Source organism: Mobula hypostoma, chromosome 25 (genome assembly GCF_963921235.1).
Source record: "Mobula hypostoma chromosome 25, sMobHyp1.1, whole genome shotgun sequence".
Lineage (NCBI taxonomy): Eukaryota > Metazoa > Chordata > Chondrichthyes > Myliobatiformes > Myliobatidae > Mobula > Mobula hypostoma.
Genome location: NC_086121.1, coordinates 10,677,611 through 10,689,923, shown reverse-complemented (window position 1 = coordinate 10,689,923; position 12,313 = coordinate 10,677,611).

Below are 12,313 nucleotides of genomic sequence, written 5' to 3'. Positions count from 1 at the left end.
GGATGGTTGATAGCTGACGCTGATCTGTCCTTCAACTGCTCCAACATGTCCAGGTGGGGAAGATGAGGAGCAGTTCCCCGAGCTGACATCCGACACCATTGTGGTTGGGTAGGAGACCGCAGACTCAGAGAGCAATGGGAGTGGTATCGAGGCGGGGCAACCATTCAACCATTCCTCTGTCGTCCTGGGTGGCTCCAGGCCCCAGATGCCTGATGTTTGGGAGAAATATCATTGGGAAACTTTAAAGCAGCTGCATTTCTCTCCATAAATTTTCTTTGAATAGTTCTATTTATTATTTATAAAAGCATTAGCATCTGGAGTTGGACAGGGAGGGAGTAAAGGCCCCGGTTGTAGAACTGTTTTACCACTCTGGATTCAGCAGTGAAAATTAAGAAAGAGAGACGTGACATTGATTTCCACTGTGGCTGTCAGGATGGCAACATTTTACAACCAGTGAAGCACTTTGCACAGCGCGGCTTCTGTTGCCACATAAGAAAAGCATCTGCCTGCTTGCACGATCGAATGTTATTATACAAAATATTATGATTCAAATGGAAGTTGTTTCTGCTTTGCTAAATGGCAATAGAGCATGGGGTTTAGAGTGCTGTAAAACCCTGGCACCTGCAGAGAGCACAGCGATAGGTTCTTATCCTGGTTTCCTTTCTCCCGGTGGGCGACTTGGAAGTGCCAGCTGGTACCAAATGCCAGCGCTTTCTTGTTGTTTACAAGACCTACATTATTTAATACCCCTGCTTCATGCACTTCGGTGTAACGTTACAAAAGGGTTGATGCATGTGATAAATTTAAAATGAAATTGTGCAATGCAAACTGGGGACTAGTTCAACTTTGTAATAAGCCATGCTTAGTCAGTGCAGTTGGCAAACGGGCAATTTGTTTGCATCAAAGTTCAAAGTAAATTTATTACCAAAGTACATATATGTCACACACTAATATGTGTGTGAACGGGATACAAATAATGAGAATGTTTAATACAATTCTCACACTGACACTGGAATTAAAAAAAACAAAGGTAGTGGACTACAGCTAATGGGGCCATCGAATAATCGGGACAGGTGCTTATTTGGGACAACTCTTAAAGAACAAAAACTGTTTGAGAAAATAGCTGGAATGTGCGTGTTTCAGCAGCCGGGGCTAGGTCGAAGGCGCTTGGCAGAAGGTGGCGCTCGGGAGGCTGTATCGGAGGGGCTGGTCGGAGGCTCGAAGTTTTCAGATGGACGGACTCGGTGTCGGCTGTGGTTGGCTGCTTCCGATGGATCGGCAGTTGTCGGTGGCTGGAGGTTTATGGCATGGAGTTTCTCCCTTTTGCCGCCTGCTATCAGGGACTTGGGACTTTTTTTTTACCGTGCTCATGGTCTGTTCTTTATCAAATTATGGTATTGCTTTGCACTGCTGTAACTGTATGTTATAATTATGTGATTCTGTCAGTGTTAGTCTTTGGTTTGCCCTTTTTTTGTGATATCACTCTGGAGGAACATTGTATCATTTCTTAATGCATGTATGCATTTCTATATGACAATGAAAGAGGACTGAATGTTCTCATAATCTAAAAATTTATTTGGGACACTGATGTCGCTTAATTGGGGCAGGAGACTGTTCAAGTTTAATTATCATTCAACCATGCATGAAAACCTGTGAATACAGCCAAATGAAAAAGTATTATTCTGGGGCCAAGGTGCAAAATACAGTACCAACAGTCATACACAGCACAAGGCACATATATCACATATATGATAGCAACAAAATACAGTCACACAAAAAACTATAGTCCAAGTCCCTGAGTTCATGAATGTTGCAGCAGTCTGCAGTTGAACATAACACAGCTTGACTGCTGCTGAGTGAACATAGGGGGGGCAGCACTGACTCCAGCATGGATGCCATGCCACACCACCTCCGGAACTCCAGTGGAGTACCTGACTCCGATGCCTCCCCCGGGCGGATGCAAATAGGCGACACCGCCGCTTGGGGCCTAGCCCACGCTACATTTGAAGTCACACAATTCTCCCTCTGTCTGTTCCTGCCGTTTGCCAATAAACCAATGAATTGTACTTGCAACATTTGACACCACCAATATCCAACAGAGTCTTCCCGTGCACATCAATGCCTCTCTGTCTCAAGTAGCATCACAGTCCACACCTTACAAGACTGTTGCCAAACAGTTTCTAATTAGTGTCGGTCATGAACACTTGCATGTCTATTAGACATAAAACCATATTTAGAGCGCACAGTTTTAAGTAGAGTTAGTTGCCTGTGATTCTGTTCAAAAAGCAACGATATTTGTCCCTGATAGTCGGTGAGAAATAAGCAGTAAGAAAATTCAGAACCGTTTTGCTCACTGCGGTTTCAAGCATTCAGGTTTGGAGATGCTAAAAATGGCCAGGAGTGAAAATGAAACAATTTCACTACTTCAACAAGTTAGGAACTATGAAGAATTTGAAGGTATTGACAATCATCTTGAATGTTACAATGAAAATGAAGATTTGGAGGATGCAATCGTTGAAAGCATTTTATGAAGGCAGACCGCTATGTGTATGGATTTTGTTCATCTACAATCAATCAAAAGAACACTGTAGTGTACACTGGATAAATTCCTCTGTCAGCAACTATTAGGAACTAATACACAGTTTAATAGTACCACAGTTCTGTGGGCAAAAATGCCTTGTTAATGAGAGAGGTCAGAGGAGAATGGCCAGACTGGTTCAAGCTGACAGGAAGGCGACAGTAACTCAAATAACCACGCGCAATAACAGTGGTGTGCAGAAGAGCATCTCTAAACACACAACAAGTCAAGCTTTGAACTGGATGGGTTACAGCAGCAAAAGACCATGAACATACACTCAGTGGCCACTTTATTAGGTACCTCCTGTTTATGCTCTATAACATCATATGGTTCAAGTCTTTGAATGGTCCCGGGCAGAGCTGAAGGCCATCTATATAAACCGGGAAATCCAAAAGGAATTCAAAAGAAGCTTCTTTACCAATGAGTGGTTAGAATGTGGAGCTCACTCACACAGGAAGGCTTGAAGTGGATATGCAGATAGATGAGCAAAGAGACTGGATGTGTACATGAGGGAGGAATGTGTAGAGAGTTAAGATGAAGAAAAATGAGGGGGAGCTTGGGTGCGTGAACTGATTCTCTGCCATATACACTATGTAATCCAATTAATATCTGTTAGTGTACAATTAGCAATTCAATTTTAAACAGTTTTATACTATTCGGGTCTGATACTTGTCATCATCCTTGATAGTGAGTCTTCATAGAAAATTATTGTAGATATAATTGTTTTATTTAATGCTAGTTATGACACAGGAAAATATATTCAAACATAAAACCTTTAGATGATATCATTCCCTTTACCTATACACTCCCATTCATAAGGGCAGCATGGTAACTTAACGCTTTACAGCACCAGCAAACACTGATCAAGGTTCAATTCCCCTACTGCCTGTAAAGAGTTTGTACATTCTTCCCCCCCCCCCCACCGTGGCCGTGCCGTTTTCCTCCGGGCTCTCCGGCTTCCTCCCACGTTCCAAAGACGTACGGGTTCGGGTTAGGAAGCTGTGGGTGTTCTATGTTGGTGCATGAGTATGGCGACACTTGCAGGCTGCCCCCAACACATTCTCGTGCTGTGTTGGCCATTGACATAAAAGACACATTTCACTGTATGTTTCGATGTCTTGATGTACGTGTGACAAATAAATCTAATCCTTTTTCTAAATCTAATCTCTCTCTTATGCTAGAGCAAAGTAGTTGCAAGCATAAAACTTTTTAAATTATCTCATTCTCTTTACTTACACTCTATTATCTTCAATGGCTTCACTTTGTCCTCGGTCCATGCCTCTCACGGACTTGCGTTAACATTATTGATTTGTGACCTTACGAACTATCATAACGACATGCGTTGTGTGCTGTGTCTGACTGTGTGTACTGTGTTCTGCACTTTGACCCCAGGGGAACACTGCCTTGTTTATCTGTATACATGCATCTGGTTGAATGCCAATTAAACTTAAACTTGAACTTGAATTTTCTTCGACGGTCTGACTGCCAAATGAGCATGGCTGTGGCATCAGTACTTGACAACATTGAGGGGGAACAACTCAATGTATCAGCACGTGTCTGAAGATTATGCTGGTCACAAAAATTACCAAGGAGAAGACAGAGCAAAAACATTAAAAAGCAGTGCATGAGAGGAGGAGGCTGTTGATATTGAGAACAATTAGAGTGCAAAGTTCAAAGTACATTTATTATCAAAGTATGTGTACTGTACACAACCTTGAGATTTGTCTCCTTACAGGCAGCCACAATAAAACTCATCAAAAAAAAGTGAAGACCGTCAAACACCCAATGCGCAGAAAAAAAAAACAGTCATGCAAACAATAAAACCAAGCAGTAACATTCAGAACTGAAGTTCACAAAAGTGAGTCCACAGCCACGAAACCAGTCACAGCCGATCCAGGGGCCTGTTAGTTGCAGGCCACAATCTCAGTTCAGCCCAGAGACAAGTAAACCTCGCGGAGCAGTGAGCTGAACATTGACCTGTCCCTCACCTCCGGCCCCGACACCCTGACCTTTTCAATCTGGCCCGGAGCTTAAATCGGCCAAACTACGGGTCGTTCCTCGCTCTCGGACCCCAGAACCAAGGTAATGAGAGGACGGAGCCTTGAGCTAGCGTATTATGTCTAAAATGAGAAAAAGCTCCATCCAGGACAATATATTCGAAATTCCAAAAATAAGACATTTCACTAATGTTCAGCAAATTAGCGTTTTAGATATTCAGTGTAATCAAGTACTTTTCTTTGTTTAGCCATGAGAAGACTGTCACCAGAAAACAGTGATTAGTATTAAAATATAGCTTCCAGGGGTTTCAAGCCTCAGCCAAATCCACAGTATGTCTGGGATTGGCATTGATAAATTATTGTCAAGGTATTGTGAAGCTTGTCTTGCAAACTGTTCACACAGATTGGATCGTTACACAGTGCATTGAGGTACAACAAGGTAAACAACAACAATGCAGAATTAAGTGTCACAAATGTGGAGAAAATGCAGATAAGCAATAAAGTTCAAGATTGTAAGGAGTTAGACTGTGAGGTTGTGAGTCCAAGACGTCTGTCCAAGAGTCTGATTACAGCAGAGTGGAAGCTGTTCTTGATCCTGGTGGTATATGCTTTCAGCCTTTTGTACGTTTTGCATGTTGAGAGAGGGGAGAAGAGAGAACGTTCAGAGTGGCTGGGGGCTTTGATTATGCTGATGTGTCCTGATGAAGGGTCTCAGGCCCTAATATTTACTTACTGCCCATTAGGAGGCTGGCATTTAGGGCAAAAACAAGGGTCCTCCACCTCTGTCTGTGTTCAGGGCTTCAAAGGTTTCAAAGGTACATTTAATGTCAGAGAAATGTATACAATATACATCCTGAAATGCTTTTTCTTCACAACCATCCATGAAAACAGAGGAGGGCCCCCAAAGAATGAATAACAGTTTAAAGTACCCCCTGCTCCTCCCTCCCTCCCGTGTGTAAGTGGCATCAAGCAATAATTCCTCCCCTCCACCCACCAGCAAAAAAAAAGCATTGTCACCCACCACCAAGCACTCAAGTGTGCAGCAAAGCAACAGCAAAGACACAGACCTGCAGTACCCCAAAGATTACTTGTTCACCCGGTATTCAACATACCACAAGCTCTCTCTCTCTCTCTCTCTAATAAGGGAGAAAGAGATATCTCCATTTCACAGCGAGAGGGAAGACATAACAAACAACTCGCTGGTTTACGATGTTAAAAGTCCGTCATGTCGCTTTTTCCGAGCTCTGTGCCCAAAGAACTCTGTATCTCTGGGCACACAGCCAGAGACCTTCCAACTCCTACAATACACCGATTTCCTGCTGGGATACCGACCTTTGATCCGCCTGTCTCCACAGCCACAAGATCCCCGATCTCCGAAGGCGACCTGTGCTCTTAGGCTGCATCCTTGGCATGTCGAATAATGGCCAGTCGTGAAGCCCCGAGAGCAGTTCCCATTCCCACAAAGAACTGACGTCGGCGTGTAACTCCAGGTCAGGGTCTTCGAAAGAACCCTGAAAGGGAAAAATAGAAATATTAAAGATAGAAATAGAGCTGGTTCCAAAGACGCAAGCAAAGGAGTCGCCATTTAGCATCATCATAACTAAACTCCACCCTCTACTTTCTGTCAATAATTTCCTCTCAGTTTTCACTGCTGTCGGTCATGCAAGTCCCGGGTGGAGATTCAGGAATACCGTCACACTCAGATGTAGAAGGATTCTTCATTGCTGTTTCTGTAACAATTTTGTTTTACCAGCTAGGTTGGGGGTTCAGCTCAGTTGTTAGCGCTGAGCTGAACCCCCGAATCTGGAGGACCCGTGGACCACTCTTAGTCTGGCCTCTGCCCTTTGACCTGTTTGGTGTGGGTGACCCGACCGAGAGCCAAAACATAAACCCTGACTCTAGCCAACATAGATCTCCAGGTCATTGAGGTACATAAACCTCCATAACCCCACGACAAGGTCGCGGTCCTCTTGGGGGGGGGCGAGCCTTAATATTGACTGTTTACTCCTCCCCCATAGATGCTGCCTGACCTGCTGAGTTCCTCCAGGATTTTGTGTGCGTTGCTCTGGATTACCAGCGTTCTGCAGAACCTCGTGTTTTGGATCATGCTGGCTGCTTCACCGGTGCGGTGAGAAGTCAGAGGTCAAGTGGCAAACAGCTTGATTACAAAGTGTATTGAAGAACCAGAAGGAGATCAGTAGAGTGGCAAGATAAGTCATCACAGGATCATTAAGGAGTTCAACCTCATAATGTGATAACCTTGCACTAATTGTAACGCTGAAGGTAGAGTTTCACTGGGGACAGAGTAAGGCAAACGTTAGAGAGTATGACAGAGCACGGAAAAGAGAGCAACAGATTGGCAAAAAGAAACAGAATGTTTATGGAATAGAGATTGAAATTAAATGACTAGGAGGGCGATAAGGTTAGCTTTATTTGTCACATGTACATCGAAACATACAGTGAAATATGTTGTTTGTGTCAAATCAAATCAGTGAAGTTTGTGCCAGGAGCAGTCACATGTCCGCAACTCACTAACCCCAATGAAGAAGAGAAGATGGCGGCACGACACAGCGTGCAGTGGCCACTCTGGAATGAATATCTGTTATTTGTTAAGTAGGATGCCGTGCACAATCCTGATTTGATGGAGACGGACGTGAGAAGCACGGAGGAACATCTGGAGAAACTTCTGAAATGCCTGTTTCACTGCCGCTGCTACTGTGCGATCCAGGATCTCCGGAGGGGAAGGCCCCAAATCCTCGGCTTTGCCTGTGGCTTGGCGGCCGGGGCCAGGGTCAAAGCACTCGGCAGAGATAGTTGTCGGTGCTCGGTGTTGGAGGGCTGGTCAGAGGCTCGAAGTTTTTGGATGGACTCGAGAGTCGGCTGTGGTTGGGTGCTTCCAGGGTGCTGCATCGGCAAGTTTGCGGCGCTGGAGGTTCATGGCAGGGAGAGTTTTTCTTCCTTCTACCGTCTACGTGAGATGATGGGACTATTGGGACTTTGAGACATTTTTTTTACCGTGCCCAAGGTCTGCTCTTTATCAAATTACGGTATTGTTATAATTATGCGGTTTTTGTCAGTTTTAGTCTTGGTCTGTCTTGTGTTTCTGTGATATCATACTGGAGGAACATTGTATCATTTCTTTTTTTTTAGTATAATTTTTATTGTATCATTTCTTAATGCATGCATTTCCAAGTGACAATAAACGAGGACTGAGTGTCCTCATAATCTAAATTTGTATGTCTTTGGAACATGGGAGGAAAGAGAGCACCCAGAGGAAACCCACGTAGTCACGGGGAGAACATACAGAGGGTGGCAGGAGTTACTGCAACCACTGCATTAGCATGCTACTGCATTTATTCTGCAGGTATTGCTGAGGGCAATGGCCCCCTTTTGTTACAAAGCCTAACAGCTACAGAGAAAGTGCAGTGCAGGCAGAAGTTGGGGGTGGGGGGAAGATATTATCAAGGTAACTGTGATGGAGAAAACGAACAGGATAAAATTATGGAGGAGACCCATAATTATGCACCATCTCTTAACCTACTTATCCACTTGCTCAGGCACTTTACATCTGCTTCATGTTGGCACGTTAAAGCAAGACAGCGGACCCGTCGTTTTTCAATCCGTCTTACTGCAGCATCATTGAGAAGATACAGGAGCCTGAAAACACCCACTCAACGTTCTAGGAACAGCTTCTCCCCCTTTGAACAGACAATGAACCCATGAAGACTACCTCATTATACTTTTGTACTACTTACTTCATTTTTTAATATATTATAATTTACAGTATATTTTATGTGTTGCACTCTCTGCTGCCACAAAGCAACAAACTCCACAACGTATGTCAGTGATAATAATCCTGATTTTGGTTCTGCATACTGCTGCTCCTACAAGCACCCGTGGACGTCACCAGGCCCCTCAAGCCTGCCCCATCATTTCATGCGACCACGATCAACTACGCTGTCCTCAACACTTCCTTTGTCTTCACAACCTCGGTTCCTCAATAGCACTCCAACAATCTCCCCTTGGAGAAGCAGATAGTCCCAAAGGACAGTTGGAAAACTGAACAACCCTGTCACCTCCACTCCCGGACCAAGGTCGCCCCGAATCAGTCATGGAGCTCCAGCATACAGGCAATATTTGAGGAGCCAAATTCAGAAGATGTCTCTCCCAGATTTTTACTTCAATCCCACCCACCTTCCATCTCACCTGCTCTCACCTTTCATCTGCCAGCTTCCACTTGTGCTCCTCCCCCTCCCCACCCCCACCTTCTTCTCCTGGCTTCTGCTCCTTCCTTTCCCGTCCTGATGGAGGGCATCCCCTCTATAGATGCTGCCTAACTTGCTGAGTTTCTTCAGCATTTTGTTTGTGATTCTCAAAACCTCCCAGCAATCAATGACATCATCTAGAGTGCCTCAAGAAGATGGCATCCACCTCAACATCTGGGACTTGCCCTGGGCTCATTACTAACGTCGAGGATGAGATACAAGAGCCTGAAGACTAACTCTCAATGATTCAGAAACAGCTTCTTCCCCTCTGCCACCAGGTTTCTGAATGGCCTATGAACTTATGAACGCTACCTTGCTTTTTGTTTCTGGCTTCTGCCCTTCTTCCTTTCTAGAACTGATGAAGGATCTTGGCCTGAAATCTTGACTGTTTATTCCCTCCGTCGGTGCTGCCTGACTTGCTGAGTTCCTTCAGCATTTTGTGTGGGTTACACTGCCTTATTATTCCTTTTTTCTGGCACTGTTGAGTTATTTTTGTAATTTATATGTCTTTACACCGCACTGCATTGTGGGCAATGCTGCGTTGGTGCCAGAATGTATGGTGACACTCGCGGGCTGCCTCCAGCACATCCCAAGGTCGTGTTGATTAACAGAAACAACGCATTTCAATGTAAGTGATAAATAAATGAATCTGACTCTAATTCTGCAGTGGTCAGGACCCCACTGACCCCTGGGATATCTTGGCCAATGATCACTCCACGATGTCATCAAGAACAGTAGAAACTCTTAGGCTGCCCTGTCACACATCTCCTGCCTCTGGCCTTGCACCTGGGCTTCATCAGTCACCTCATGTCCCGCAGACCTGGATCGGACACAAGTTATCCTCGACTCCAAGGGACCATGTAAGCTGAGAGGCCGGATGCAAAACACACTCAGTGTTTTACAATGATTCTGCTGTGGTGACGCATTGTTAAATCCTTTGACCTCCAGTCTGTTCCATTCACTCCAGTGCTCTTAATTTGAATCTTGAAAACAAGAGCTTTGTGCTGTGGAAGAACTGACCACAAATCACAAAGGCAGCAAGTTTTCCAGTGACCTGTGCAATGTCGATGAAGATTCAAAAATTACAACTTGAGTCATATTTCTGTTCTTCCCTAATTTTTAATTTTTTTTACTATATAATCGAGAAGGATCCATAGTCAAGAGTGGAGTCTGCGGTATTTGAAATGGTTCACTTAGAAGCTCCTTTAATATAATAATTTGCTATTTTAATATATATTTAATAATAAGATGATTTGTGGGACCTTAAATGTGACATTTCCACCTGTTACACAGCATAATAGTCAGGTAGTAATGAGCTGTTAAGATGACCTATTTTAGATGAACAATTAACAGATTAACATTTTGAATGGAGTGGAGAGGATGCGAATGACATTCTGAATATTCCTACAGAACAGGTTTAGATAGAAGTTAATGGGGGGGAACATTTGCTTTTAACTAGGCATTTAATCTGGGAATTAATTCAGAGCAAATCTCTGAAAAAAAAAGAGAAGGCAAAAATAAAAACATAAGAAAGCTAGAGCCAGAGGAAATTACAAGTCGGTCGATACCATTCGGCCCTTTCCAGTGTGCTAGCCAAGAGAAATTGTTGACAATAAATCTACTTCCCAGGCATAACCAACGACCTTTTACACCTCATCCGGGTTTCTGCCCCTGCCATCCTTCCAAGCAGTGACCTTCAACTCATCCACAACTCCATTTTGAGTAAAAATGGTTTCCTTAGCTCTCCTAATCTATGTACTTATCTACGTACTGCCGCTAGGCCGCTGGTGTTTAGAGCAGCAATGAAGGTCCTCCATCTCTGGTGGTGTTCAGGGCTTCCTTCATTGTGGCGGTAGCTCGGGTTTCACTACTGCCTGTCATGCAGATCCCGGGTGGAGACTCAGGAATACCGACGCACTCGGATGTAGAAGGATTCTTCATTGCTGTTTCCGTGACAGTTTTGTCTGACCTGTCACGGCTGTTTTAGCCCTGAGGTGAATCCCCGAACCTGGAGGACCAGTGGACCACTCTTCGTCTGGCCTATGCCCTTTGACCTGTTCGGCATGGGTGACCCTACCAAAGAGCCAAAGCATAAAGCCCTGACTCCAGCCAACATGGCTCTCCAGGTCACTGAGGCACACAAGCCTCCAAACCACGACAAGGTTGTGATCCTCTTGGAGATAATTTATGTTCAATCACCGTTAAGTTATGTCCCAGGCTATTGACCTGCCTGCCCAAGGAAATGAGTCTTCCTGCTCCATTCTGTCTGGGTCTGTTATAGCTCCTTCATACGACTATTAAACCTTCCTTCAACTTCTTTCTTTTCGCCAGAAAACGATGATAGCTCAGGCAGCTTTGTAGATGTCCCCAGCGCATCTTTAAGTTGTGTTGTCTGCTAACGCAAATGATGCATTTTTCTGTACGTTTTGATGTACATGTGATAAATAAATCCAACCTAATCTAAATCCTTTCTGATAATTATTCTCATGCTCCTCTTTCTCCTGTTATCACATCCTTCCTGGAGCATGAAAGGTGGCACCTCCTCGGTACCACTCAGGTAATCAGAGAAAACATTGCTTTACACTCCAGAGTAGAACTGAATCTACAGCTACATACCTTAGAACTCAGGATGTTACCCGCTGTACCACAGCTGACATAGAAACATAAAAAAACATAGAAACATAAAAAAACATAGAAAACCTACAGCACAATACAGGCCCTTCAGCCCACAAGGTTGTGCCGAACATGTCCCTACCTTAGAAATTACTAGGTTTACCTATAGCCCTCTATTTTACTAAGATCCACGTACCTATCTAAATGTCTCTTAAAAGACCCTATCGTATCCGCCTCCACCACCGTCGCCGGCAGCCCATTCCATGCACTCACCACTCTCTGAGGGCTGGCTGGTGGCACAATGGCATCAGCGCCGGACTCCAGAGCGAAGGATCCCTAGTTCAAATCCAAGTCAGGCCACCCCCCCCCCCGAGCACGCTTTCCATCCGTGCCAGGTTGAGCGTCGAGCTAGCTACTCGGCCTCGTAAAAAAAAAGGGTGCAGTCAGGAGTGTTCATATCGTGACCCGGTTAATCCGAAAGGAGACCAACCCCGACACTACACGCCAGACAAGAATGGCTGATTGTCTGGTACAACATGCAAAAAAAAACACTCTCTGTGTAAAAAACTTACCCCTGACATCTCCTCTGTACCTACTCCCCAGCACTTTAAACCTGTGCCCTCTTGTGGCAACCATTTCGGCCCTGGGAAAAAGCCTCTGGCTATCCACACGATCAATGCCTCTCATCATCTTATACACCTCTATCAGGTCACCTCTCATCCTCCGTCGTTCCAAGGAGAAAAGGCCAAGTTCACTCAACCTATTCTCATAAGGCATGCTCCCCAATCCAGGCAACATCCTTGTAAATCTCCTCTGCACCCTTTCTATGGCTTCCACATCTCTCCTGTAGTGAGGCGACC